We start from the raw sequence: 27,457 nt of genomic DNA, 5'->3' as shown, positions 1-27,457 counted from the left end.
GAGAAATTAGCGCCTACCTTTGGGTAGGCGCTAATTTCTGAAAGTAAAATGTGCGGCTTGGCTGCACATTTTACTTTCTGTATCGTGTGGGAATAACTAATAGGGCCATCAACATGCTGAATAAGGGGTAAAGCTAGCGCGTCCAAAACGCACGTCCAAACGCGGGTTAACAGTGCGCTCCGTCGGAGCGCTCCATCGGAGCGCACTGTACTGTATCGGCCCGAAAGTGCGGCTGAATATTCGGTTTTAGCTACCCGGGGATCTTTCCTGCTCATCAGCCCGCTGAATATCCCCCTTTCACTAGATGGGGGCTGTGATAAACTCCAGTTGCCTGTCACTCAGTGACTCCTGGAAGTTAGGCAACCACACTGAGCAGCTTGCGGTCCATAGGAAATAATGTGCTACTTAAAGCAGAAACTGACATGGCTGACACATGGTCAACTGTTTGATTGATTGCGTCGCTCAAACCCACCCCCCCAGCCCAAGCTATTTGCGAGCTGATAACAGTAACGTCTACGGAGGCAAACTAACAGGGGTAGAGGCTGAATTTTTAAATCTATAATATGTGATGGAAAGCCAGGCAGGAACAGCGTATTCAGAAAGGGCTATGCAAATGCCAGCACCGTAGAAATACGATGAATAATCGGGGGAACGCTCTGCCACCATTCAACTTCAGTGGATTGTCAGCAGCCCCGGGTAAACTGAAATGGTAATGCAGTAGTTTTTATTTATTCTTTTTTTTACAGTGCTCTCAGTGCAGAACACATTTCCTTAGGATTTTACGAGTTCAGACCCAACACCGCCTATTGAACTGTGGCAGTATGGCTTCCCCCAAAACTCAAATGCTTTTTGGAGCCAACTGCAGCGGTTGCGAATAGTAATACCCCCCCAGGGGTAATGCGCATTGCCACGCATGGGAATTAGCTCCTTACAGTGATTTCCAGGGCTGCCCGTGCACGAAGGGAGGGTGTGGTAGAGATTGATTTAAAAAAAACAAAACAAAAAACAAAAGCTGGGATTCAGTATGAGGTTGGATAGATTTAGGTTCCTGAGGACAGGGAAAGCACATTCACACATCCAAGTGATTTGTTTGTGACGACCCCTGCTAAAAGCAGCACCTCCCTCAAACACCCCTCTAAAAATAACCCTGAAACGCGGAGACATTCGGGGGAAGTAGACGTGTCACATCACGGATGATTAAAAAGTAATTAAGAGGTGATAAACAGAGTTAATATTGCTACAAAAGGCTGTTGATTCTTTTATCTGTTCTGCATGCAGCCCGAGATCCTCAGGAGCCTTTTGCTGCGCGTCCATCCTCACTGGAAACGTCCACAAACAATGCCCTTAGTGCAAGTGGTTACACGTTACCTTTATTTTGTTTATAATCTGTTATTTTTAATTGCCCTTGTATGTAAAAAAAAAAAAAAAAAAGCAAACAAAAAACAGTTAGAAAATGTAAAAAATAATTCTTACGCATCAAAACAAAAAGAGAGGTAAAAAAAAAAACCCAACCCACTCGGTAGGGAGGTGGCGGGAGCGGCCTTTGCCATCTGAAAGGCGGCGCTAGGATGCGCGCAGGCGGGATCGTCCCGGCATTATAGTGCTTCCATCTATCGAGCTTTCGGTCCGTCTGTCACCCCCTCTTTCTAGCTGGGAGCCTGGACCTGTCGTACAGCACAGCTCTGTCCTTCAGCATCCGTCCCTCTCGAAACAAACAGAAAACGAATTTATCGTCTGCCAGGCTTATGCTCTCCAGCGCCGCTCCTAACTCCAGAAATGCTAAGTGGGAGGAAGGGCACTACAGACATGAGACGTGGTGGGAGTAGCACTACAGCAATGCTAAGTGGGAGGAGGAGCACTACAGAAATGCTAAGTAGGAGGAGTAGCACTACAGAAATGAGAAATGGGAGGAGAAGCACTACAGAAAAGAAACGTGGTGGGAGTAGCACTACAGAAATGCTAAATGGGAGGAGTAGCACTACAGAAATGCCAAGTGGGAGTAGCACTACAAAAATACTAAGTGGGATGAGTAGCACTACAGAAATGCTAAGTGGGAGGAGTAGCACTACAGAAATGCTAAGTTGGAGGTGTAGCACTACAGAAATGAGAAGTGGTGGGAGCAGCACTACAGAAATGCTAAGTGGGAGGAGTAGCACTACAGAAATGAGAAGTGGGAGAAGCACTACAGAAATGCTAAGTGGGAGGAGTAGCACTACAGAAATGAGAAGTGGTGGGAGCAGCACTACAGAAATGCTAAGTGGGAGGAGTAGCACTACAGAAATGCTAAGTTGGAGGAGTAACACTACAGAAATGAGAAATGGAGCAGCACTACAGAAATGCTAAGTGGCAGGTGTAGCACTATAGAAATGAGAAGTGGTAGGAGCAGCACTACAGAAATACTAAGTGAGAGGAGTAGCACTACAAAAATGAGAAATGGTGGGAGTAGCACTACAGAAATGAGAAGTGGGAGGATTAGAGGTATTGCCAATTTTTAGGGGCAGAATCATTTTTTTACATTTGATTGTTCGACCTTAAACGAATCAGAGACACGCCAGGACAGAAACACTAAGGTCGAAATTACTGGCTCGCTTCTATGTCTTGGATTATAAATGAGTTTGACTTGAGAAGGTGCAGAGCCATGAATTGGCAAGTTCATTATGCAGAGAGCGGCATCGCCCCCTGTTTCTTTCACACCCATGGTCTTGGGAGAGGGGCAGTGTTGGGGAAGGAGCCCTTGAGACTGGGCTCGGACACTGGGCTCGATTCTGCACATGCTGAGGACATGCACGTGGGAGAGAGCTGGGCTGGGTGGAGGATTATCTATGCTCAGAGTAGCAGGCCCTGGCAAATTTCCCATACATACCTGGTTGACAAACAGCTGCTGGGCATGTCCGCTGCAGTCTGAGAGCTAAACTTCTCACCACAAACCTGACACGTTTGGAAGAAAAGCCATCTTGATATTGCGCAAACCGCCAAACATTGGAATCGCCCCATATGGCTTCATTTTGTCCCCTACTCGCCATGCTTAATTACTTAAACTAGTGTAGGCTAGGATATGCTTTTCATTTTCAAAGAACGTGAAAACACCAATAAAAATAAGCTCTTTCATTTCAGGTCATGTGAAAACAAAAACGCTAATGCAGTTACATTCTGTCCTTATTTTTAGTGGGTGCTGTTCGCTTCCGAGCACTCAAGCAGCCTCCTTGGAGCACTTCTCATAAAGCCTGCTCCTCAGCCACAGCTCTCCATCGCCAGGCATCTGCAGCGAAATCACACAAAGCCTTGCATTTATTTTCTCAGCAGAGCCTCGTCCTTCCTAAGCAAGCCATGACCCAATTCAATGCTCCGCCACCGAAGGCCTGCACACGTTTAACAAAACGGCATTTGCTTTCTGGGATGACTCAAGCCCCCCCACACTCGTTAACCCACTCCTGTCCTGCTGCACCCTTTTCTGGTCGCCAATCTTAGCAACAGACTTGCCCAGTCTGCTCATCCAGACGTCTCCCACAGAGGGGGCAGCGCACGGCTTATTTGGATCACATATTGGTCGGGCAACTGCTTCTCCCTGCAGCCTTCCGCTCCGGAGTCTGCCTGCTAGGGAGATTCTGTTTCACCTAAGAAAGGTCCACTTTGGTATAGTAAGCACTGCTCCTGCTCCCTGCCATCAGGTTCAGCCTTGTTAGCGGCTCTGGGACCTTTAAACCACCACTCCCAGAAGCCTTCGGTCTATTTTACTTTCACTTTAAACACTTAGGGCTAACCTGCTCTAAGTGTTTAAAGTTACGGTGCCTCTGTAACTCTGGCTGACCATATCCTGGGACTGTGTGAGGATCCTGCCTCATCACAGGATGTCTACTATATTACAGATTTCGAATAATAGAAGGACTAGGGGGCATTCCATGAAGTTAGCAAGTAGCACATTTAAGACTAATCGGAGAAAATTCTTTGTCACTCAACGCGCAATAAAGCTCTGGAATTTGTTGCCAGAGGATGTGGTTAGTGCAGTTAGTGTAGCTGGGTTCAAAAAAGGTTTGGATAAGTTCTTGGAGGAGAAGTCCATTAATGGCTATTAATCAATTTTACTTAGGGAATAGCCACTGCTATTAACTGCATCAGTAGCATGGGATCTTCTTGGTGTTTGGGTAATTGCCAGGTCCTTATGGCCTGGATTGGCCTCTGTTGGAAACTGGATGCTGGGCTTGATGGACCCTTGGTCTGACCCAGCATGGCAATTTCTTATGTTCTTATGTTCTTATCATCTGCTAAAAGAAAAAGCATTTCATACTAACCCCTCCACAATATCACTATTTAAAATATTAATCAAAACTGGCCTCAGGACTGAATTATTTACTTTGATATTTTACTCCTTCTATCAAACAATGCCCAGAATGGGTTGCAACATAACAGTCATAATAAAACACATGCAAACAATAACTATCAATCTCCACCTAATCTGGCTCCTTATCTTGCAACCCAACTGAGTCTCTCACCTTCTCCACTACAGGAAACAAGTAGGGTTTTTAGGCCCTGACTCGACTGTTTTAACTCCCCCCACTTGGCGCAACCCAGCGGCAATTTATTCCACAGCGGCAGGAGTGCACCCAAAAAGGCACGGTCTTGGGCCTTAGCCTGACCAACTAAATGCAAAGATGGCGCCCGCCAGCTGGGAACCCAAAGGTCAACCTGGTTGGTGTCCAGGCAACTTTCTAACTCAATAATCTGGACCCGTCTCGTTCGGCACTTTTAAATGGCAAAAGCAAAGCTTTAAGGAAAACCCACTAAGTAACAGGTAACCAGAGTAGGTTTCGCAGAATAGGGGGTAACATACAGGGGCATTTCAGTAATCATCCCTTGCTCTCCTCAGAGTGAACTCCATGTACCAATATCTTTTGTTGTCTAAACCCCCAGGCTCTTCAGATTATTTCTGAACCACCTATGAAGGACAATGTCAAAAGCTGTGCTGAAATCCAAGTATTTCACAAGGCATCACGTCCTTGATCAGATTCTCTGGACATTCAATCACAACCCCTGGTCACGGCCCTTTACCTGGAGCAGTTATGACTCTTTAAGTGGCAAGCCTCTATCTGTATCTCTGCTGAAGCTTTAATCAATGGCAAGGCATGTTTAACAATGGGAGATCACATCACAACACGACTCTGCTGAGCTCAGTCGAAAGCCTCACCTCTGGATAAAAGTAGTCGCAAATTTTGCACCTTGAGGGTCTGATTTTTTTTTTTTTTTTTTTTAAAGATCCACAGTGAATATCCATGAAATTGATTTGCAGGCAGTGGATCTGGTTCGTGGTCACATTGTTTAAACTTGGCTATTCTGAAAACCTGCCCGGTTTGTGGGCATCAAGGACTGGAGTTTCAGGCTTCCTCTCGCAACCCCCCACCCCCCCTGGACCTGTGTATAGAATCTTCCAAGAATCACGAAAGAGAACTGATGAGCTAGGTGGGAGCCCTGAAAGTGTTGTGCGGGTTTATCGTTGGCTCAGAATACACCAGCAGTAGGAAGCATTGCTGAGCACGAGAAGTGGGTTGCTTTGCAAGCCACCCCAGAGATGGCTGCATGTATGTTTCTGAAGTATTACATTGTAGGGCACAGTGGGATCCTGTTAGAATAAAGGAAGTTAAAGAAATCAAAATTATTCCATAATTAGTACTGTTATTATCATTATTATTAATAAAATAGGAGGGACCAGTTTGGTCTCTTGCAGTGCATTCAACCCTTATGATATCGACTCAATGACGTAATCTTGGAGCACCCAGAATATGCAAATCAATCCGGCTCTTACCACAAACCTATGCAAACCTGCCAAAGGAAACCAGGGAGGATAATTTTATAAGCATCTGCATAGCCTGCCGATACTTTTTACTCACTGATTGTAGCCCAAACTTTCAAAGTGGGCTTATGCATACAATTTCACTTTGAAAAAGTGTGTCCTGACCCGGGATGTGCACGCATAGTGTCCTGAGCAGATAACATTTTCTGCGTGTGCATTTCAAATGCAGAAATTATGCATGTAAAATGTTTTCCCAGACCCCCACTCCCCCATTGCATTCCCAGATCACCTTTTCCTAGTGTGAGTAGTAAACCTAGGCACGAAATGGGATTTTGAGCGTATTTTTACATGGATAACACCTCAATTGATTTTCAAAATGCCACTTGCATGCACTAAACAGGATTTCATGGGCTCAGGTGGCTTTGAAGATCCAGCACCGAGGGTGGATATCCTGAGAACCGGACCTGACAGTGGCACCTCCAGGACCAGCGTGGCCTCTGGCTTAATCCATCCTTCTGATAACCAAGAGAACCCTTGAATATCATCATTGGGCATTCTTTTTCACTCAGCGCACAATTAAACTCTGGAATTTGTTGCCAGAGGATGTGGTTAGAGCAGTTAGTATAGCTGTGTTTAAAAAAGGATTGGATAAGTTCTTGGAGGAGAAGTCCATTACCTGCTATTAAGTTCACTTAGAGAATAGCCACTGCCATTAGCAATGGTTACATGGAATAGACTTAGGTTTTGGGTACTTGCCAGGTTCTTATGGCCTGGATTGGCCACTGTTGGAAACAGGATGCTGGGCTTGATGGACCCTTGGTCTGACCCAGTATGGCATTTTCTTATGTTCTTATGCTGCACCTAGCCTTCCCACCAGAGCGCCTTGCTGAGCTCTTCCGTCTTCGGCATTCATAGTAACTCAGTAATGACGGCAGAAAAGGATCAAAATGGTCCATCCGGTCTGCCCAGCGAGCTTCTTATGTCCGCGTTACAATGCCTCTGGGCAAAGGCACCGTGACTGCTTCTACGGCCAAGTCCATCAGCAAAGCACGTCAAGCAGCACTGTCTGACTTTTCAAGAAGGCTCCTCACCCGGTAAAAGAGAAACCCGAGGGTAACCTCCACGGCGCGGCAGATACTACCGTAAGACGCTCGCTGGGCAGACCGGATGGACCATTGTGCTCCCTTCGCTGCCGTCATTACTCTGAATGCCGAAGAGGGACGAGCTCAGCACGGCGCTCTGGCGGGAAGGCTAGGTGCGGCAGTCGTTAGGAATGCCTAACGATGATATTTGCACAGATTAACAGACTCCACTGCAATCAGCAGCAGCACAATCTTGGGAATGTAAAGAACAAATTCATTACAAGGTAATAAAGTAACTGAGTCAATACAGGAATAATTTGATCCCATATTAGTAATAATTTTTGTGCCCTGCTGCAAGGCAATTTTAGCATGCATACCATTTCTGGGCGGTTTTATAAATACTACCATTGTTTGAAATAATTAATTAGCAAAGTCAAAAAATTTATGGCTGGTATTTTAAAGGATAAATTAGTCATTAGTTTTAAACTGGCAGGCTGTAATAAAACGTATTAAGATAAATGTTGCAGGGATTTTCCAGACGCCAGCGCTCAGCTGCTCTCTCCCAGTCTCTGGTTGCCTTGGTGTTAAGAGCTCAGCCTTTTCTTCATGGTTTCCCCCAGCCTCTCTCTTTAAACTCCCAAACCATGGAGGCCCGGTCTATTCCGCCTACCAGATATGCTCGGATTAGAGATCTGACCCGTCCCGAGTATTCCTTCCAGTCGAGTCTTACCCAGTTCCTAATGGTCATGATAAGGACTTCTTAGCACCCCTGGGCACCTATGGAAATGACTGTATGTAGTGGTTTTTAAAAATCACTTTTTGCTACGTGGCTCTCCTTGCCAGGGGAGCAGGGGACAGAACTGACTTTCTCTCCCCCCAGTGACTGATAGCTGCGAAAAACCCCCCCCAAAAAACCGAGCCACTGGTAGCACGGTACTGAGGCGCTGCTTCCTGGCACCAGGGGAGGTTCCATCATGAGGCAGGGTGAGCCCAAAAGTGCCCTCCCGTGGCGACTGCCTTACCCTTGCCACCGGACAAGAACCCGCCAGGGTCAGAGGTCGCAGCCCGGAAGAGCCCCGAGGGGGGACGCGGAGCAAGTACTCGCTTTCCGCAGGCCCGCAGAGAAAGCTGATGGCGTGCAGCTCAACGAGGTGCCCATGGGCCTAGAGAAGAGCGCGGCGCAATTCGATGATCTGCCACGGGGAGTTTCCGGTCCAGTCCCCCCCCCCCCCCCCCGGGCCTGCAGAGGAGTTTGGGGCTTACATTAATAATCATTTTTACTTCCGTAAACTACGCTTTGAAGGTCCCTTTTTCACGTAAAATCTGGTGTGAAATGCGGAATTTTTAATTGGTGCGTAGTGAGGGCCAGGAGGAGGGGAGAAAGGATCGCCCAGGGCACCGAATACCCTTGGCCTGGCCCAGACGTTGCCTCACTAATCACCCATCTCCTCCAGGGGGCAAATGCTGGGGGAAAGGTGGCAGGGTTGCTAGCGCCTTAGAGATATTATCGCTGACGCTCTTATCTGCCACTCTTCCGGGGCGCTCCTGCCTTCTGCCTGCATCGAAAGGGCCAGACTACAAACAGACCCCCCCCCCCTCGATGATTTGAGCTGTGCCGTGCCTTTTCGGGGGGGGGGGGGACTGCCATCCCATCCTTGGCCTCAGGCAGCAGATTGTCCTGAGCCGCCCCTGGCTGTCACTCCAGCGGGCGAGAGGAGCCCACCCCCCTCCCTCCCTCCCTCCAGTAGGACTTTCCGGATTGCAAATTCCTCTGGAGCCGGGCCTCTCCGGCAGCGAGGGAGGTGGAAGGCCGCGTTGCAGGACCCAGGAAGTCGGCCTGTCCCTGGGCAGCGAGGCACGCGGGCGCACCCCAGGGAGAGACTGCGCGGGTGCAATCGCCCTCTGCCGTTCTGCGTCCGCAGGGCCCGTTCTATCTGCGCACGCCTTCCTTTAACTTCACGGAAAGGCCGTTTTCTTCCCACGGGCCTGGTGCTTTTGGGACTGATTCAGCACGTCGGTAGACTGCGCTGGCAATTATACAATCTCCAATCAAAACACATAGAGAGGGAAAAGGATCACAATCCAATCACATAAGCATAAAAATTATTCTAAAAAGCAAATGACAATATCATAAAAAAAACAGCTCTCGTGTTTTAATCTGCAGCCTCTCGCCGCACTATGGGCCGCAAGCTGTATTCAGCCTTCAGAGCAGTGTGATGTTTCAATCATTTATTGTCATTTGCCAAAAAACATTTCTTTAAATTTTTATTCCCAAAAATCTTTTATAACAAACGTTTAGTTTTTATCAAAAGATTCCCATGAAAATGTCAAAATTCCCACATTTAAACTACCAAAAATGTTTTCTCAAAAATTCCCACGAAAAAATGTTGAAAAAAGAATACTTAGCCAATCATTGAAACGTTTAAGCCAAGCAGAAATAGCTTATTCATCACGATTCATAAATTTCCCGACATGATTCATGTTTCAACTGGTATCTCAGTCTTCCTCAGGGGATATTATATGTAACTTCCCTATAGGCAAATATTCTTCAAACCCCGATGACAAAATCCATCTCTACAAACCATTCAAAATATGGCGCCACCGCGTCTCATATTATTCTGCGAGGTGGCTTGCTTCTGGTGTTTTAATTATACAATCTCTACATCTTTTGTAGGGGGTGAGGGTTGGGGGAGATGATGATGTTGGTACAATATTTGAATGTCTTCTATTTCCGTGTGGCTTTGGTGCATTGGACCTTTGTGGCTGAGTGTCAATATTATGTTACATGTGTTATCAGTGGTATATTGACGTGCTTTTAATTAGAATTATTTTCATTTTATTTCTTTGTTAATGTAAATGGTTTACAATTTATATTTAAGTGTGGCTTTTTAGAATGAAGCTGGTTTCTTTTTAGGATGGACACAGAATTAAATATTACATTAATTTTGAATTGAAAAAAGTTGAACGTTTAAACATTTTGTTTTGATAATGCCCACTAGATTCGAGTCTAGAGCGTCTCTAATTATCTTTGTGTGTGTGTGTGTGTGACTTGTTTTGTCTCTCGTTTCAGTTGTAAGACAGATGATACGGTTATGATGTCCGGATACTAATTCCCCCGATGCTACTCTGTTTGAGAGAAATAAGGCTTGTGCAGGGGTTCCTGCTCCTGTGACATCTGAAATGAGCCTTTACTCTCTTTTTTTTTGGCATCGGAAAGCCCAAGTGGTATCACTTCTGAGTTAATCGTAACAGAAGGCTTTTTAGCCACTGTGCTATCTGAAAGGAGCTTTGTTTACCCCTTTGCCATCTGTATGTTAATTGTGTTAATCTTTAAATGAAATGACTGTGTGTTAATAAATCATTTTGTTTGTATATAATCTTGCAGTCATTTCATGAAATTATGGGGCTGGACTGCTTATGTTATGGCATCCTAAGCAATGTTCTTGATGTGTGACCCCCTAAAATGCATGCTGACATCCCTTTTTTTGCACACCCCCCCCCCCCCCCCCACCTGTTACTGATTTTCTTTGCACAATACCCGTAACCAGGACAATGGTTTACAAAATAGGAATCATACATTTCTAGAAAGCTTCCTGGTTGACTGCTATGGTGGTCGATAATGCTCTAGGACAGGAGGTCCCAAAACTTCGGGTCCTTGAGGGCCACACCCGGCTTAGGTTTTTCAGGGTTTGTACAAGGAAGGTGCACGCAGTGTGTTTGCATAGATTGGAGGGCAGCCTATGCAGATCTCAGGCAATAGTCACTGTGGAAATCCTCTAAACCCGACTGAGTTGCAGCCCGCGAGGGCCAAGTTTCAGCACCGCTGTTCCAGGAAAGATGAAGCATTGGAAACCGGCATGGATTACGGAAGCAGTCTCAGAATAGCCTTTCCAGCGCGCGCACACGCACACATACACACGCGCGCGCACGTACGTCAGGAGAACTCTACTTTCACTCCAGGCAGTTTCCAGAACTAGCCCCAGACTGACCTTTGTAGCAAACGCATCATAGGGGCTTTATTGCTTCACCCCAGTAGGTCATGCGAAAGCCAGACCTAGACTGACCTTTCCAGCAAACATATTACTGGGGCTTTTTCCTTCACAACAGGGGGGGGGGGGGGGGATACACAAAACCAACCCCAGAATGACTTTTCCAGTAAACATACCATGGGCGCTTTCTTCCTTCACGCCAGGGGTTTATATAAATCCTGCCCCAGGCTGACCTTTCCAGCAGACACATCACAGTGGCTTCATTTCCTCACACCCAGCATTCGACACAAGCAGCCCGGTCAGGTTTTTGTTTTTTTTTATAACCGTGCATCTCAGCAGTTTATCTACCCAAGTGCCACTTCAGTCGACACCCAGTAGTGATGCTGCATCAACCAGAGTCTACTGGCAGTCATCTCTCTCAGCAAAGCTTACCAAAGGCCCATCCGCCGCCCGTGCTAAAGTCATCGGCGGATTTAATAACAATAATCATAAATACAATTTAAATATCTTTTTTATTTATTTTTTTTGCCTTTCGTGACATTTCAGGTACTGTAAGTATTTCCCCTATCCCTAATGGGCCTACAGTCTCAAAAATCGCCCCGGTAGTCCACCGGGGGCCTGGAGTGGCCACTGGGCTCCAGGCTTTGTAGCCACCATTTTTCAAAGGGGCAACGGCTGGCTGGCGGCAGTTTGAAAAAATGGCAGCCACCAGGCCCACTGCCCTAGGGTGTGTTTTAGATGCCCACTGAGTCAGCAGGGGTCTGGCTTTAGGAGGCCATATTTTTAGGATGAAGGAGAGGGGTTTGGGGGTTTCCGGCCAGGGCCTGCTGCCAATTTTAAACATGTATTTTTCTTTTATACGGACGACGGGCCTCCTGCAGGAGCGGTGGGGTGGGATAGGGGGGGTCTATGCAGAAAACTGCTTTTTTTCCTGTACTTTTTTGGGAAGGGAGCTTACTTAGGGTCATTGGCCCCCTTTAAGACAGGGGCCCCAGGAGCATCGCGATGTCTTATGCTCTCAGGGGAAGTTAGTTGCTAACTTCAGGTCAAATAATGCGGCTTGCGAATTTTTTTGGCAAGCTGTGTTATTTGATTTGCATCGTTTAGTGTATTTATGAGCTGATTAGCATGCATCTGCTTGCTCATCATCTCATTTAAAAGCATGTAATGCAGAGGCTGAAATACCTCACGTTATCCCGCATTAGACCGTTTTTTACCGCGTGAACAACACCATTTTTCGTGTGGTAAATGGTCTAAGGCGGCTTAGTGAACGAGCTCCCAAGTTTGCAGCTGAGGCAACGGAGGGGGCACTGACTTGCCACAGGTCACAAGGAGTGGCAATGGGATTTGGGCCTCGGCGTCCCTGGTTCGCAGCCCCTTGCTCTAACCACTGTAACTTATGCTAATGGGTTGGACTCCAACTGGGTGGAAAAGACTGACGGAGAAAACAATAAGTGGAAGAGGATCAGCCTCTGCACCCAGTATAAGAGAGACCAGAGCATGGGTGTTGCTAATGACTTGCTTACCTGAAGGATGGTGGTTGGATCTGTCCAAGCCTGGGTTGCAGAGATTCACTGTGTGCTCTCGGCATCCCGGCTCTGCAGGGAGCAGAACACAGAGTTCTCTTCTAAATTTTCAATGGGGACTTACCAGCACACATATCCACATGTGGGATTTTCTAACAGCCATACTCTCATTTGACTCAGGACGTTTTATGTTGACAAGTGAAAACAGGAAAAAATTCAGCTTGCATGATAAGTATCAAGAATGCTAAATGAACAATTTATCGGTCATTGGTAAAAAAAAAAAAAAAAAAAAAGTAGATTAAAAAAATAAGAAACCCAAAACACACAATGGCATAAGAAAAGTGGGTCCTCGACTTGTTTTCGGACAGAAGGAAATCCTTAAAATGTTATTAATCGGTTCTGTGCGCTGTAAGAAATGTATTACAACTTCTTCTGTTTTTCCAAATGACTAGTGAGCTGAGTGTCCTATACGTTTAGGAGCTTGTGTGTCCCATGCATCCTGCTTTTCTACACTGTCTGTAGTCAAGGATTTCACATCTCAGTCTAATTTCCAGTTTTGGGTCAGTGGACAGTTCCCATGCATACTGTACTACTTGAGTTTGCTGTCTATACCTTTCCAGACATGTTTTTCTAACTTCTTAGTTATTTGGAGGTGGCTATCTGGCCACGGGTACATCCATTCCCAGGACTATTCCTCTTCTCACCAGAGTAACCTTTCCAGACAGGAAAGCCCTGATACTCTCTCTCTCTCTCTCGCTCTGGTGAACTAGATCACAGCTGTGCTTTTTGTTAAGAGAGGATTCTAGACCAGGCCCACGCTGCTGTCTGCCTCTACTGAACACCAAGGGCTAGAACATAAAAGAAAGAAAAGAAGGATTACCTTCGGGAGTATGTGTGTGCTAACAGGGTTACAAAGTGGTACATTCGGAAATCATTGTGGTGACCAGCATGGTTCCTGAGTGTCTGATACACTTCATGGAAGACACACGATGGAAGAGACTTATCCAAGGCTGTGCATTCCAATTCTTCCCGCCTTTCTTTCAAAAATCACCAGAATAGAAAGAAAGACTGAATACGACACCATTTTTACAAGTGTTAAGGCTGCAAAAGAGTTCTAAAATGAACATGATAGCCATTTATGGGTCTACCTACACAAGTTCATGATGTGCTCCTTCCTAGCCATGCATCTGGCTGTAATGTACACTTTTTAATGAAAAATTCTTAAATAGGGAATGCTGCAAATTTACAAAGTGTTGCTATGTTACTCTAAACTAGAGCTACATATCTTAAGAAATATTTAATATTCAAAAGCCTTAATGGAAGATGTGATACCAGATTTATGAAAGTTCATAAAAAGTTAGTTATAGCTGTGACCTCCATGAAACTGAAGGCCGCAGCTTCATTTTTTCCCTTTTTACTTGACATTTAACACCATTTAATGTCTCTTGTTTTGGATCATTTTGAGAACCTACCTAATGCAAGGTGTGGTGATCCCAATATTACTTGGAACTACAACACAGAGATATTTTCCCAGGTAAGAAAGTCAACTGAAAGCAACTTATAACCCGTAGCTTGCCAATTGCTCAATATGGCAACCTACAGAATGCTTCAGGGGTTATATGTAATGCTTTCATGGCGCTTGAGATTGTGCTTGAGTTGTTTATCCTAGTCATTCCCTATGAAGCTTTGTACATCCATGAACAACATACACTCCGCTCTAGCTTACAAACTAACTCATTTTTTACAGTAGATGCCAAGAAGAGCAGTTAGATGGGGCAGTTTTGATTTAGCATTTAAGATAATGAAAGATGCTTAGAAATGGGAAAATCCTGTTGTATAAATGACAGAAGTACCGCGCTTTCATTAGGTCAGAAGCTGGAAGGCATCGGATGCTGCAACCGGATGACCTCCATGATTAGAATGTTGGTATTTCATTTCCTCGTTCATTTGTAACTGTCCATAACATCGGTAACCACGTACACACTAAATCACCGGATAACATTTCCATTTTTTACACAGAGGCTTTAACTTGGCTCATTCATTTGTTACTATCGATTCTCGTAGTCTGTGGTTGACCTAAGTTGAGCCTGAAGGGTAGAGATAAGCTTAGAGAAGCAGGGAGTAAGAGTTTGTTAACGTTATGTGGAAGACCTAATGGATGTCATTACACCATGTTAAAATGTGGCAGAACGTGGCAGAATGGTCTCTCTCTGTACTGCACGACAAGGAAGATATTACACTGTAACGACGTCAAGTGGCCAGCAACCCTTGATGGTGCCACAGGTGGTGAGGTTTCAATGCAACGCAGGGTGGCATTTTCAATGAAAGCTTTTCATGGCAATTTGCAGCATGCCTGTACAAAAGGAGTCCTTGCCAGTAGCTTAACTTGCTTCAGAGCTACGCATAGTAAGAGCAGAAAGGTCTTATGCACGTCCATCAGGATGTCTCCATGGGTCTTTTTTTCCATTTGTAAAATAAAAAATTTGGGGATGTCAGCCATATCCATCAAAGGCTCTGATCCAGTGAGATATTAAGAATTAAGAGCATGGTATTTATGAGAGATACATCCAAGGAAACTTGGGCGCTACAAGAAAATCATAGCTGTCAGTCTGAGGCCGGCAATGAACCAATGCCCAAGACTGAATTTGGGTGCATTATTCTACTGAGCATACTGCCTTTTGGATAAGATGCTAAACGGAGGTTCAGTCTGCTCAATGACAATTAAAGATTCCGGGCCAGATTTTGCAAGAGCAGGGCTATTAATCTGTGTAGCACGGCTAAATTCTCCGTTGTTCCTGTATAATTTGTCATCTGCCAAGCTGCCTTTCCAACAAGAACCTAGTTAACCTCAGAAAAACTTTACCCCTTTATCTAATGCAGCACCTTCCATCTATTGCTGGGAAACTGTACAGTGCCTTGGATGAAAGTGCTATACCAAGCACAAATAGCAATAAGGAAGAGGAGTGCTCTGTCTTGATAAAGAGGCTCTTTGACAAATTGCAAATAGGCAAGGTGGCAAGCTCCTCTACTGAACAACACAGCAACATGATGTGAAGTGTCCAATAAGTAACACAAGAGATGCCAGTGAATACAGTCCCTACTGTCATCCCTAGGGAGAAATAGTGCTCTTTTCTTTCTGTGAGCACATAGTCTCTGGGCGACTTCGCCATTTTAAGATGGGTTGCATTGCACTAGGAGTTAAAGTCCTTCTAAATCTCCTGCTCTGGCCCTGTTAGCCATCTGCATGTTAGCCTAGTGGTTAGAGCAGCGGGCTATAAACCAGGGCTCAGATCCCTCTGACCTTGGGCCATTCACTTAACTCTTCGTTGCCTCAGGTACGGACGTCCCGGAACGTAAACCACGCTGAAGTGCCGAAAAGCAGAATATAAATCAAATAAATATACTGAGTACAAGAAGCACTGGCTTTATGAAAGAGGGCTGTTCCTTAGATATTGGTCTAGCTGAGTTAAACAAGCCAGTGTGTACCCACTCGGCTTCAAAGAGCTGAGTGTCCCCAAACGGCCCGACCTCAGAAGGCTGTGTTTGGCAAATTCCAATTGGAGCAAGGTGAACTACACTACACGAGGGCATGGACTATGAAGATAGTCCAACGTGATGACAATCCATCCTGGGGTTTTTTGTTTTTGGGAGGGGGGCGGTTATTTTTGGTCTGGTGGAGTTTTTTTTCCTGCTCCTTTGGGTTTCCAGTTTAATCAGATTTGGGGGTGGGAGCTGGCATCACGAACCTTCACTGGCATCCACCCAGAAAAATAAAGATTGTTATTATTTTATTCATCCCTTCCCAGGTCACTTAGCCCTGCCACTGCAGCCACAATCCTCAGCTGAGCGAGGGGGAGGGGGGGTCATGCATAAGAACCCTTATTTTCCAGGCCTTGGGTCCAGCCAATAGCCGCTGCTTAATGAATGGGACTTCTTCCGTTATCCTCCCCGCCCCCACCCACAGGGGCTGTAAAAACGCTGCCTCTGCAGCAGGCCCCCCCCCGACAACAGTCCGCCCGGGGAAATGGAAGACCCGAGCTGGGAACCGAAGCAGGCGAGTGTGCATCTCTGCCGTCGAGGCCCCCCCGGGCCAGCTGAAAGCCACCCCGCTTTAGGCACGGTTTCATCGATGCAGTGCCACCCAGGGTCCAGTAACGACCACCGGCCGCTGCATTCCATCGTTAATGCGCTGGGGGGGGCCTTCTCCCAAAACTCATCAAGGTTACCCAGCGCGGCAGGCCCCTGGCACTGCACGCGCCTCACAGTGAACGGAGCGTGGGCAGGAGGGCCGAAGCCTCGCCCGCGGCACCACTGCTCAGAAGTTTCCCAGGCCCCCTTTTTACCGCGTGCCCGATATACGCGCACGTATATTTTTTTTTTCTGTGCAAACGAGGTCAGCCCTGGTGTTTTAATCTCCCTGATAATTATTTCTGTGCCCATATTCTCTACCAGGCATTTCTTTCTCTCTGCTTAGCAACGCAATGGGTTGTTTTTTTTTGTAAAATTCGGCTTCTGAGCCCCCACCTTGGCACAAAACAGAAAGTTGCAACCCCCACTGCCGAGTGAGTGTCTGCTGGAGACAAAACCTAAATAATTTATGCCGTTAGTTTAATTTAAATAATTCATGGGCTAAGCATTAGGCACAGTCCTGTTGACACTCCGGAGCCGAAGAAGTGCATTTTGAAATCTGCTAGAAGGTGAGCCTTGTAGGCTTGCAGGATTTCAAGGGAATTATAAAAAGCAGAGGAGCTTGGGAGAACGTTCTTGCTGGGGGGGGGGGGGGGGTCCTTCTCCGCCTTCCCTTCAGGTCCAGCTGAACTTTTGTAAATGACCAGAGATTGCCAGCACTCTCCGGGCCCCGGGACAGGCACGTCTTTCATTGTTTGACAAATCACATTTTGTAAGGGCTGCCAGCCCTAATCAGGAATCAATTAAAAGATATCTACAGGAAAGGAAAGATAAGGTTGAACCAGGACAAAAATCGATGAACAATGCAGGGGAACTGATAATTCAAAAGGCCCTTCTTAAGCCTGCAGGGTCTGGTGTGGGGCTCCTTAGCACAATAACCCAGAGGGCTTTCTTCTGCTCCTGCTTTATCTTTTGTTCTATTTAAAAGAAGTCCTTTGTGTAGATAAAAAGGCTAATTATGAAGAGAGCGGCTGCCTTTCATGGTGCATGTGGAATCAGGTGGAAACATTGGGTTTTTTTTTTTTATCTGCAAGAGACCATTTCTAGGGATAGGAAGTCCAATCCCTTTACTGTATTATACCTTGACTGCTGTAATGAAAAGAAAATGGTGCGGGAGCTATAGTATCCATTACCAGTTATTACAAGTTACCTGAAAGAATCCCCATATTGTGTTTGATTGCTGGGGCATGGGGCTGGTACATGGAACCTAGTTTGACTGTACAAGTGCAATGGGTTGGCCAGTAACCCCCCCTCTCTCGCTTCAAGGACCCCCATGCTCCGTCACCTCTCTTCTCCCCCCCAAAAATCCCGTCGCCGTTCTATTTCCCATCCCTTCCCCCCCCCCCACCCCCCCTTCATATCAGGTCCTCCGCAGCTTCCTTCTGGGTTGGGTTCCAGGGCACCACATCTTTATTCCTGGTTTCCATTACGGCATTTGGGCCAAAAAATAAAATCGCCACCGCTCACAAAATATCTGCAAAAGGAAGCCCTGCCTTAGTTGCAACATTGCATCAGGTGCAGAACACATTGCAACTCTCTGCAGCACCACAGAAAAAAACCAAAACAAACCCAAACCAAACTGAGTTAAAAAAAAAAAACCTGACGCAATCAGTCCCGAGCTGTTTGTAACCATCAGCCTCATATGGCATCATTCAGATCTGCTGTAAGCACGCATGTGCAAGCAGAAGTCCTTAGAGAATGGAATACAAAAAAAATGATTTAAAAGAATATTTAGCTTCAGAAGAAAGGCAGTGAGACAGCTTGGAGAGATTGTCCAAGAGGTGATATGATTACTGTCTATAAATACCCCGAGATATGGAGATTGATTAGGCAATATGGTTCTCACTGGGTCATCTGGAAAGCACGAGAGGATATAATTCGTTGCTAGAAAAAGGGGACATTGAATTATAGTTTGAGGAAGGCATCTTTTATTGATTGGATTATGGACTTTCCTGTCTAGTGACGGTTTGTATGCAGGGTCACTGGATATTTTCAGCAGGAAATGGGCTAATTTCATGTGATGCCGCTTTCGCCTGCATTCGCTTTAAAAAAAATATATAAATAGGATGAGATTGTGCATTGATCTGCCAGCATCTGGCATGTTCAGTAAATTGGACTTGTTACGCCGCTGTACCGCACTGGCATGTTGATAAGAGTGGCCTTCCCCTTCCCCAACCTATTCCTGCTCCGCTAATATCCACGGGGACGTGAAAATACAGAATTTCTGTCTGGTAGGGTTGCTGGATTTCACAGCAGATGATTTGGTTACCTTGCTCCCAGGACCAAGACTATAAAGGAAATAGAAAAGCAATGCAAACTCAAAAAACTTAGGGCCTGAGTCACTAAACTTTTCTTCCCCCCCCCACCCCTCCCTGTAGGCACGGAATGGGAGAAAAGGCTTAGTGAATCAAGCTCCTAGTGCTCCTTGGTGCCGGTACTAACAGCCTCATATTGTGTAGTGCTTTTCTCTGTGGTACCGTGTAGGCACAGCATATGCCTGTGGATGCCAGTTTTCGAGAGCAGGCTGGCTGGCTCCTGGGCTTCTGGTGAGGGCTGAAATGAGACCAGGAGGATCACTGCACGCATCTGCAGTGAGCATGGCAATGTTTCCAAGGTGGCAGAATGGGGCCAGTCAGGCTGTTATTCCACTCTGCCTCCCACCCGACCTCGCCTCCTTGCTCTATCTTTCTCTCTTGGCCAAAGCAGGCCAGTAGGAGGATTTCCTCTGCTTCCCGGCAGCTAGGAAAAAAAAACCCAACAGTAAACCCTAGCTTTATTGCCAGTTGAACTACTATCTCACAATTGCATCATGGGAATCCAGGACAGGCGGTAAAGAGAGTGCAACTTCCAACAGCCATGCACGTCCTCTTGAACAGGAAGAAACGCCATTTGCCTGGAAAAAAAAAAAATCGAAAAGTATTTTTTTGGCTCCTTTTGCAAAAGTTTCCCCACTTCCTACAGCAAGTCGATGAGAATCAGAGCCGGGAGAATCCTTTCTGCGTTTATCAGGTGGAAATTCCCAAGGACATATAAAATGCAGAACTTCAGCCCCGTGCTCCGGTTACCGTTCCAACGGATGGCGTGACAACGTCGCGAAAGGGCCGCGCCCTGAACGCTGCGCGCCAGGGAGGCGGCGCAGAGTCAAGGTGCAAAAAAAAAGACAGACTTCAGTGAGAACGGACGAGCCTCCTCCAATCCAGGTCAAATTTTAGGGTCACGGCTTGGATGATCAGAATCAGCGACTGCTCTGCGCAAATCTAAACTCAGATCTCAAAAGGATAATTCCACTGGGAAAATACTGCGGAACCTTGCCCCATTTTTAAACTGAGGTACTTTCAGGCATAATAATAAGAAGTCCCTCGGAGCTCTCAGGAACAATTTTTTTGTTTTCTTGCAGGTAATTAAGGAAGGCCTCTCGTAAAGAAGCTTTGGTTTGTGTGCATAAATCTGCTTTTGAAAATTATCCAGGAGGCAGACCGGGGACAAGTACGCGCACATCATGATTTCTTGCTTACTCTTCCTCAGTCTGGTGAGAGGTATTCTGAGGGCGGGAAAACCACGTCTGCGTATGCTTGCGATTTTCACTGATATGAGTGTTAAATGCACACACACTGTCTGTTGCACCTGCTCACATGCCCCCAAATGTACCGATTTACTGCCTGCACATTATTCTGCTTTGGCAATTCGGGCGAAAATCATAGCAACCATAGCAAACGATGGCAGATAAAGACCCAAATGGTCCATGCAGTCTGCCCAGCAAGTTAAGAACATAAGAAACTGCCATACTGGGTCAGACCAAGGGTCCATCAAGCCCAGCATCCTGTTTCCAACAGAGGCCAATCCAGGCCACAAGAACCTGGCAATCACCCAAACACCAAGAAGATCCCATGCTACTGATGCAATTAACAGCAGTGGCTATTCCCTAAGTCAACTTGATTAATAGCCGTTAATGGACGTCTCCTCCAAGAACTTATCCAAACCTTGCTTAAGAGTAGTAATTGCCTGTATTTATCCCATGCCTCTTTGAAGTCATATCATAATTCCTAGTTCTACAGCTTCCTTTCCCAATGGAAAAAGTTAGATTCATGTGCATCATTAATGTTGAAAAGTCCGTATTATATCTCCCCTGTCTCTCCTCTCATTTTGTACCCGTGGACTTTAGCCCTTGGGGTGGGGGAAGGACGGCGATGAATATTACCTTCCCCAATCCTCGTGCAAAAGACGCGGCAGGCCACTTACAAAAAAGGCCTTTAACCCAGGTAAAATGGTCCGATTGAAACCTGGCCTCCGGAAAGGTGGCTAAAAGCACGTGTGGGCTTACATAGCGCAGGTTACGTGCCAGAAAGTGGAATATAAATCCACTACATAGGTTCTCTTATGTAACCTCTGCAGGCGGAGCATGCACGGAGGCTTCCAACAGGCGGGAAACAAACACAGAGGTCACTCTTTCAAATGTTTTCCCTACAGTCAAACATCTCAAAAGTGCTCGTGTAGCGGCTGCTTCAAAACTGTTAATCTTGACGTTGGGAAAACTGCGCTGAACTAGGGTTGAAAGATGCACTGGGAGGTTCGAGTCAAATTTATCCAAATCTCTTTCCAGGACTCCCAGCTTGACTCCCACTGCCCTCACCCCACCTTCTTCCTCCCTAGTTTGGTCCAGGGGTTTGGATTTAAAGAAGAAACGGAGTCGTGAAGATCCCGGGCAGATAAACCAGAAAGGGGGTTTTTTTTTATCCAGCGTGTAGTCACTCTGCAAACATGCAGGTAAGGAGAGGAAGGAGTAGTGAGGTTATGGGGAAAAAAGGGAGAGAGCTTAGAAATCGAGGCTCACGTATACCATTGTGATGGTAAAGGGAAGTGATGGAAATTGAAAAATGCAGAAAAAAACCCCCACTATCCCAGAAGTCCTTGATACTACTGTAAGGTTCTGTTCAGATCTGGAGGCCATACCTCCGAGAGGATACAGACAGAGTAGCAGAGGTCCAGAGGAGGGCAGCCAAGGTGGGGTGGGGTCTTCTGCACCGAGAGCCCCTATGAGCTGAGCCTTTAGGACCTCCAGCTGTAACCTGGGAGGAGAGGAATGATGGGAAGGGCACAGTAGTGATGTTCCAGCACGTCAAAGCTTGGAAATAATGCACACAAAGCCAACGTTTTCCGGTGGAAACAAGGCTCTAGGACAAGAGCGCTGGCACCCCCCTGCTCCTTTCTAAGGGCTCACGATAGGACGCTTTGCCTGGGCAGACTCAGGAACAGCTTAAAAAAAAAATGTTTTGTCCGTGAGGTGCTGCGTAAGGTGGCAGATGCCTGGAAGGATTTTCCAGGGGAGGTGGTGGAGTCAAAAACTACATAGTAATGGAATTCAGGAAAGCATAGAATAATCACAGGGGATCCCTGCCTGGGAAGAAGTGAGGGGCGAGCCAGAGATAGCAGAAAGGAAATTGGGCAAATGAGGTGAGCCTTGCAGTCCTTATCTGCCATCATATGCTATGCAAATGTATCAAAACAGGGCCAATGGAAGTAGACAGCTTCACGGTTCAAAGCTGGTGGGAACTTTCCACGAAGAGAATTAGATATCTAACAATACCTTCCTCCTTCCTTCTTATGTCCCCCTCTCAAATCTCCATCACCCACAGGGCTTGTGATAAGTCTTGTCTATTACAGATTTACCCATATTAGCTACACGGGCATGTTAAAGGAGTTTGGCATATGGTCACATGACACCTGACAAATCACAATGCCTGATTTACTGAAAAAGAGAAAGTCCTGCAGATACGGGCCATGTGGCCCACCTAAGTCTGCTCACACCTGCTGCGGTATCGCAGAGGCTACCTGATTTTTCAGGCTTTAGCCTCACATCTTCATGGCCAAGGATCTGCTGTGCTTATCCCAGGCTTTCATGAATTATGGCATTGCTTTTGCCTCCTCCCTCACTTTCATGCATCCACCCTTATCCATGAAGACATTTTTCGTTTTGGCGCTCCACTTCCAGTCGCATAATCATAACTCCTTGCTCTGGAGCTTCCTTTCCGTCGCACAATGCTTGCTTCTTGAGCCGTGAGAGACCTATACAGGCAACCCTGACGGAGTCAACAGGCAGACGTAGCAAAAATCGAAACAAGCTTTGAAGCATGCAAACAGAAAAAACATCATGAAAGTGAGTTTTGTCTTGTCCAAAGTCAATGATTGTTGAGGGCCGTCTCCTTGAATAGGAAGATAAGAACATAAGGATACAAAGAGCAAGGAGTCCATGGAATAGACCATGTCTGCAACATTTCTATGAACAACGGAAATTCCATGATCAAGCAGCCAAGACAGTTATCTCAGACACATAAAGATGATTCATCTTTGTACGCTTACTGTATTTAGACAAGTTACTTCTGATAGATTTATGTTACCCCTTCGTGCAGATGTAGTCACACTGCTTGGCACATACTCAGCTTTGTAATCAGTTACTTGTTATATTCTTATTTATTATTAGCAGAAATCAAGTAATATGTACTAGTCATATTCTATATTTAGAAAGGTTACTATTTACGCTCTTGTCAGAAAGTTAATAGATAAAAGAGAGGCAGCACTGAACTTGGATCAATTCGTCAACAGAGAGCTTGGCTCCTGCAGCCATGAAGTTTGCATCACGTCTCCACAGCAGTGACCTTAGGACTCATCAACCTAAAGTAGACTGCTAATGAAAACCGTAATCTTCTGAAGAATAAGAGGTCTGAAAGGTGCAGTCTCTGAGGATGTCTGGCAGTAACGGTGAACCTAGGGCTGATATTATCTACAACTACATAAATTAAACACCACTGATCAGGTACATATAATACATGAGGTATCCAAATGTCTCTGTCACATTCCTCTCTTCCTCTTCTAGTGCTGGGGTACGCAAACCGGTCCTCCCCACCCCACCCCCACCCTCAGCCAGTCAGGTTTTCAGGATATCCCTAATGAATATGCATGAGGAATATTTGCATACATAGGAGGTAGTGCATGCAACTAAATCTCGGGGAACATTCATTAGAGATATCCTGAAAATCTGACTGGCTTGAGGGGGAGCCCAAGAACTGGTTTGGCAACCCCTGCTTTTAGGCTATAAATAGTTAGGCCCTTAAGTCTAATTCACAGGGCCCTGCATCATTTTGGTAGCCCTTGGCTGGACTGCCCCTACTCTGTGCGTATCCTTCTAGATGAAATGCACAGAGGCATTATTGCCTTCGTTTTTTCCCTGCTGGTAAGAGCACGCCCTTTACAGACAGGCATTCCTGTGGCATCTCGCCACTTGTTTTGCTACCTTGGGATCATCAGATGTATGCACCCCGAGACCTCTGGCCCGCTTGGTACACACCACAGTACCGGAATCACCATCCCCTCCTGCCGTCTAGGATTTCTGTACCCACCCAATGCATGACTGCACTTTGTAAAATCCATAATAGGAAAATCAAGAGCGTCACAATGATCAAGCAAAATAAATAGAAAAGAGGAGGAAGAGAAGGACAGTGGCAGACTCCAGGAAAGCCTGGGATAAACGCAGAGGATCCCTGCTGGCGGGGGAAAGGTAATGAGAGAACTGCGTAGCCTTCACTGAGCGAGAGTTGCAAGCCCAGGGCACCGGCGAGACGTGGCTGCACTGTGCTTCCTGGGTGGCCATGGGAAAACCTGCATGCAACCATAATGGGGAGACAGTGGGATCGGGGGTCGGGCTCCATCTGGGAATTTGAGCTGCTCTGCATAAATGCGCATAAAAACCACTGCTGGGCAGACTGGCTGGGTCTTTTCGCCTTTATCTGCCATTGTGTTTACTATGCTACTATTCTTAAAACATTTTTCAAATCCCTCATATGCTGTCAAACTTTAAGAAATGTGTTTCGATAAAAATTGTGATAAGCATAACATGATTGAGGCTCGGTTACAAAGCAGCCCGTGCTGCTGAGCATATTTAATCATAAACCCAGGGGGCCTGGTATTCAGCCCAACGTAGCCAGATAGATCCAAACTTATACTCGGCTGTGTTCAGCAGCTGCCACTTAGCCAGATAGCTATTTGTTTAGCTAAACAGTTATCTGGCCAAGTGGTGGGTGGGACGAAGCAGGGCTAATTATCCGGCTAACTTTCGGGTGATACTCACACTTATCTGGCTAAGGCCTAGATTTATGAAGTCAAGCTATGGCTAAATCGAGTGATAGACAGCGGGCATGGGATTTGCTATCGTCCTGGTTCGGGGACTCCGAAACCCGAACACATTTTTCCCATTAGTGCGCACTAACCCGAAATTCAGGTCCACCCCGAATTTCAAAGGCCCGAACCACGGGAAATACGATATTTCCTGCAGTGGGCCAAAAACGAAACCCGAACCGAAAGGTTCGGCCTTTGCAGATCCCTATAAATCCTCTCTCAATTAAAATGAGCTACTTTGTGAATTGAGGAGGTGTAGATAAAATAACTCGGGAGCCCTGGGATGCTAATGCGCATCCAGTTGGCTCCATGCTGTCTCTTAAAGGGCCAAATCTACCCCCCCAAAAATGTGCCATTATGCCCCAGGGGGTAGGTGTGTCTCCCAAGACCCCAACCCCCACCACCTTCCAAGGTGGTGATGACCCCCAAAACATCTTCAAAACCATACAGCGACATTCTGTCTCCTGCCGTAAGCCCTCCCCTTTCTCTTAAAACCTACCCCTGCCCCAAGCAAAACTCCTTCCCTTCCAATAACCACTCCCCCCCCCCAGGAGCAGTCCCCATCCCTTCCCCCCCCCCTTGTCAAAATTAAAAAAAGTCTCTGGGATGCTAGTGATCCACCCCCAAGCCCCTCCCCCTCCCCTCCCTATCAGAATAAAGACCCTGGAGAAATAGGTGGCAAACTGACCCCTGACCTCCCCCCCCCCCGCCTCTCAGGAGGCTGTTTAAAAACCTATTTTTTTAAACAGGCTTATGACTTAGACTCCGTGCTCTTTAAAATGTCATCTTCAGGCCCATTCCAGTCGTCCATTATTGCAGGCTCTCTATGCACCTGTGTTTTTGAAATTGTTCTGTATACATTTTTTTTCTATTATGAATGTTACCTGTAAGTCGTCTTGAAATGACTCCCTGAGATCACGACTGATAAATCTTAATAAACTTGATGGAGTATAGTGGGACCCTGAAATGCCCCCCCCCCCCCCTAGCTCTGGGCTGGGTTGATGTCATCTTGCAAAAATGGCACCCACCGGCCATTTGCCCCATCAAGGGACAAGGGCAATGGCCGGTCATTACCAATCTTGCAGGATGGCATAGACTGGACCCTGAACTAAGGGACACTCTGGGCTCCCTCTATACCCCAAAAAGGCTTCTGAGAGGTGTGTCTGTGTGGGAGGGGGGACGACCAGTTTGCCACCCTAGACCACCAAGATCTTTTTTTTTCCAATAGGATAGAAGGAAATAGAACACAGGGAAGGCGATTTTCAAAGGCATTTCCGCAGGTAAAACAGCGCTTTCTCCTTACAAACAGCCTTTTACAAAACTGCCCGCCAGATGTGCGGATAAAGCTACATGCGCGTGTCCTGTTTGCACAAACGTTTACCCAGACTGAGCGAAGGCGTTGCTGGGGACGGAGTTTGGGAAGGCGTTCGGACACGGCGCACGTAACTCTAGGGCTTTCGGAAAGTACGTGCCGAAGGTTTTCCCCCCAAATGTCCCACCCCACATAATCCCAGGTGTCATTCTGCGCGGCTAAACTTGGTGGGGATTATTTTCGAAGCCAATTTCTGCGCCTAAGCCCACTTTGAACACTGGCTGCCCCCGCGCAGTTTCTTTGCTGCTGGTTTCGGGCAGGCTGTTTGCTATTTCCTCCCCAGTAACGGCAGCGTGTGCATCTGGGAGGCGGGGTTTCTATAATTACCTTGTGGGCGCGCTGCTTGTGAGTCGGATTCATCCATTCCTTCGCATCAGCTTTCTAGAGCATATCACGACCCTTATGTGCTCTGTGCTGTGCGTGCAGAAAATGATGACTAGTAAGTCAAGCGGCATCAGATTATATGTCTATATAAATGTATATTCTGTACATATCAAAATGAGTGGGAATTACGATTACTTAAATGCAGGCCCGGTGCAAAGGTGTTGGGCGCCCTAGGCGACCCTTGCGCTGCCCCTCCCCCGGTCGCACCCCCTTCCTCTACTTGTTTCTATTTCTCCTTGCCGCGAGCGAGATAGGCCCCTCTTGCGGCACCACGTGGCTGCTCTTCGGCGCCCCCTAGGGCTCGGCACCCTAGGCGACCGCCGAAGTTCGCCTACTGGATGTGCCGGCCCTGCTTAAATGCCCTCACTGAAAACAGAAGACTTTCTCTTACATTCTAGGCCTGCCTTGTGTTACTAAGGGCTCAGGGTCTCTTCTGTGACGGCACTAAAGCCAGATCTTCTCCTCTGCATTTATCCATTCTTTCTGAGCACTGCCTCTAACACAGTCAGGTCGGCAGGGACAAGTGACTCTTTTGTAATGCAGTGTTCTTTGGTTTTGAGATTTGTTTTTCCTCTGAGCCCATCATATTTCCCCCCCCATAAACTAGAAAGAAATATCAGCTTAGTGGGATGAAACCCTCTTTACTTTTCTACTGGATAACAGCGAGCCTGCAGCGAAGAAAGAAAAAAAAAAACCCCCTGCTATCTCAGCAACAGTTGCATGGAAATGAACAGGATATTAAAGGCCTTTCAGGACCTTTCACCAAACGAAGCCAGTAACGTTCTGTTCATTTCATTTTCTGTAGCTCTCCCGGCCCCTTTTTTTTGGTTTCATTAGGGTTTGTTTTTTTTAAAGTTGTATTAGTGTGTGCTGTTTTCAGTTAGTGAGCACTATTGTTGATTTACTGCACATTATGTGAGTTGTAATAGTGTGCACTAAATCAAAATAGTGCACACAGAATG

General features: G+C 46.5%; 1 protein-coding gene across 1 annotated transcript in view; it reads right to left on the bottom strand.

Moving 5' to 3' along the window:
* The window catches only part of CELF4 (CUGBP Elav-like family member 4), a 1,498,022-nt gene that overhangs the window by 515,950 nt on the left and 954,615 nt on the right, over window positions 1-27,457 (bottom strand). The gene's annotated exons all lie outside the window — the stretch shown is intronic.

This window comes from Rhinatrema bivittatum, chromosome 1, assembly GCF_901001135.1.
Source record: "Rhinatrema bivittatum chromosome 1, aRhiBiv1.1, whole genome shotgun sequence".
Lineage (NCBI taxonomy): Eukaryota > Metazoa > Chordata > Amphibia > Gymnophiona > Rhinatrematidae > Rhinatrema > Rhinatrema bivittatum.
The sequence above is the reverse complement of the archived record's forward strand: the minus strand, read 5'-3'. Positions and strand labels throughout refer to the sequence as shown.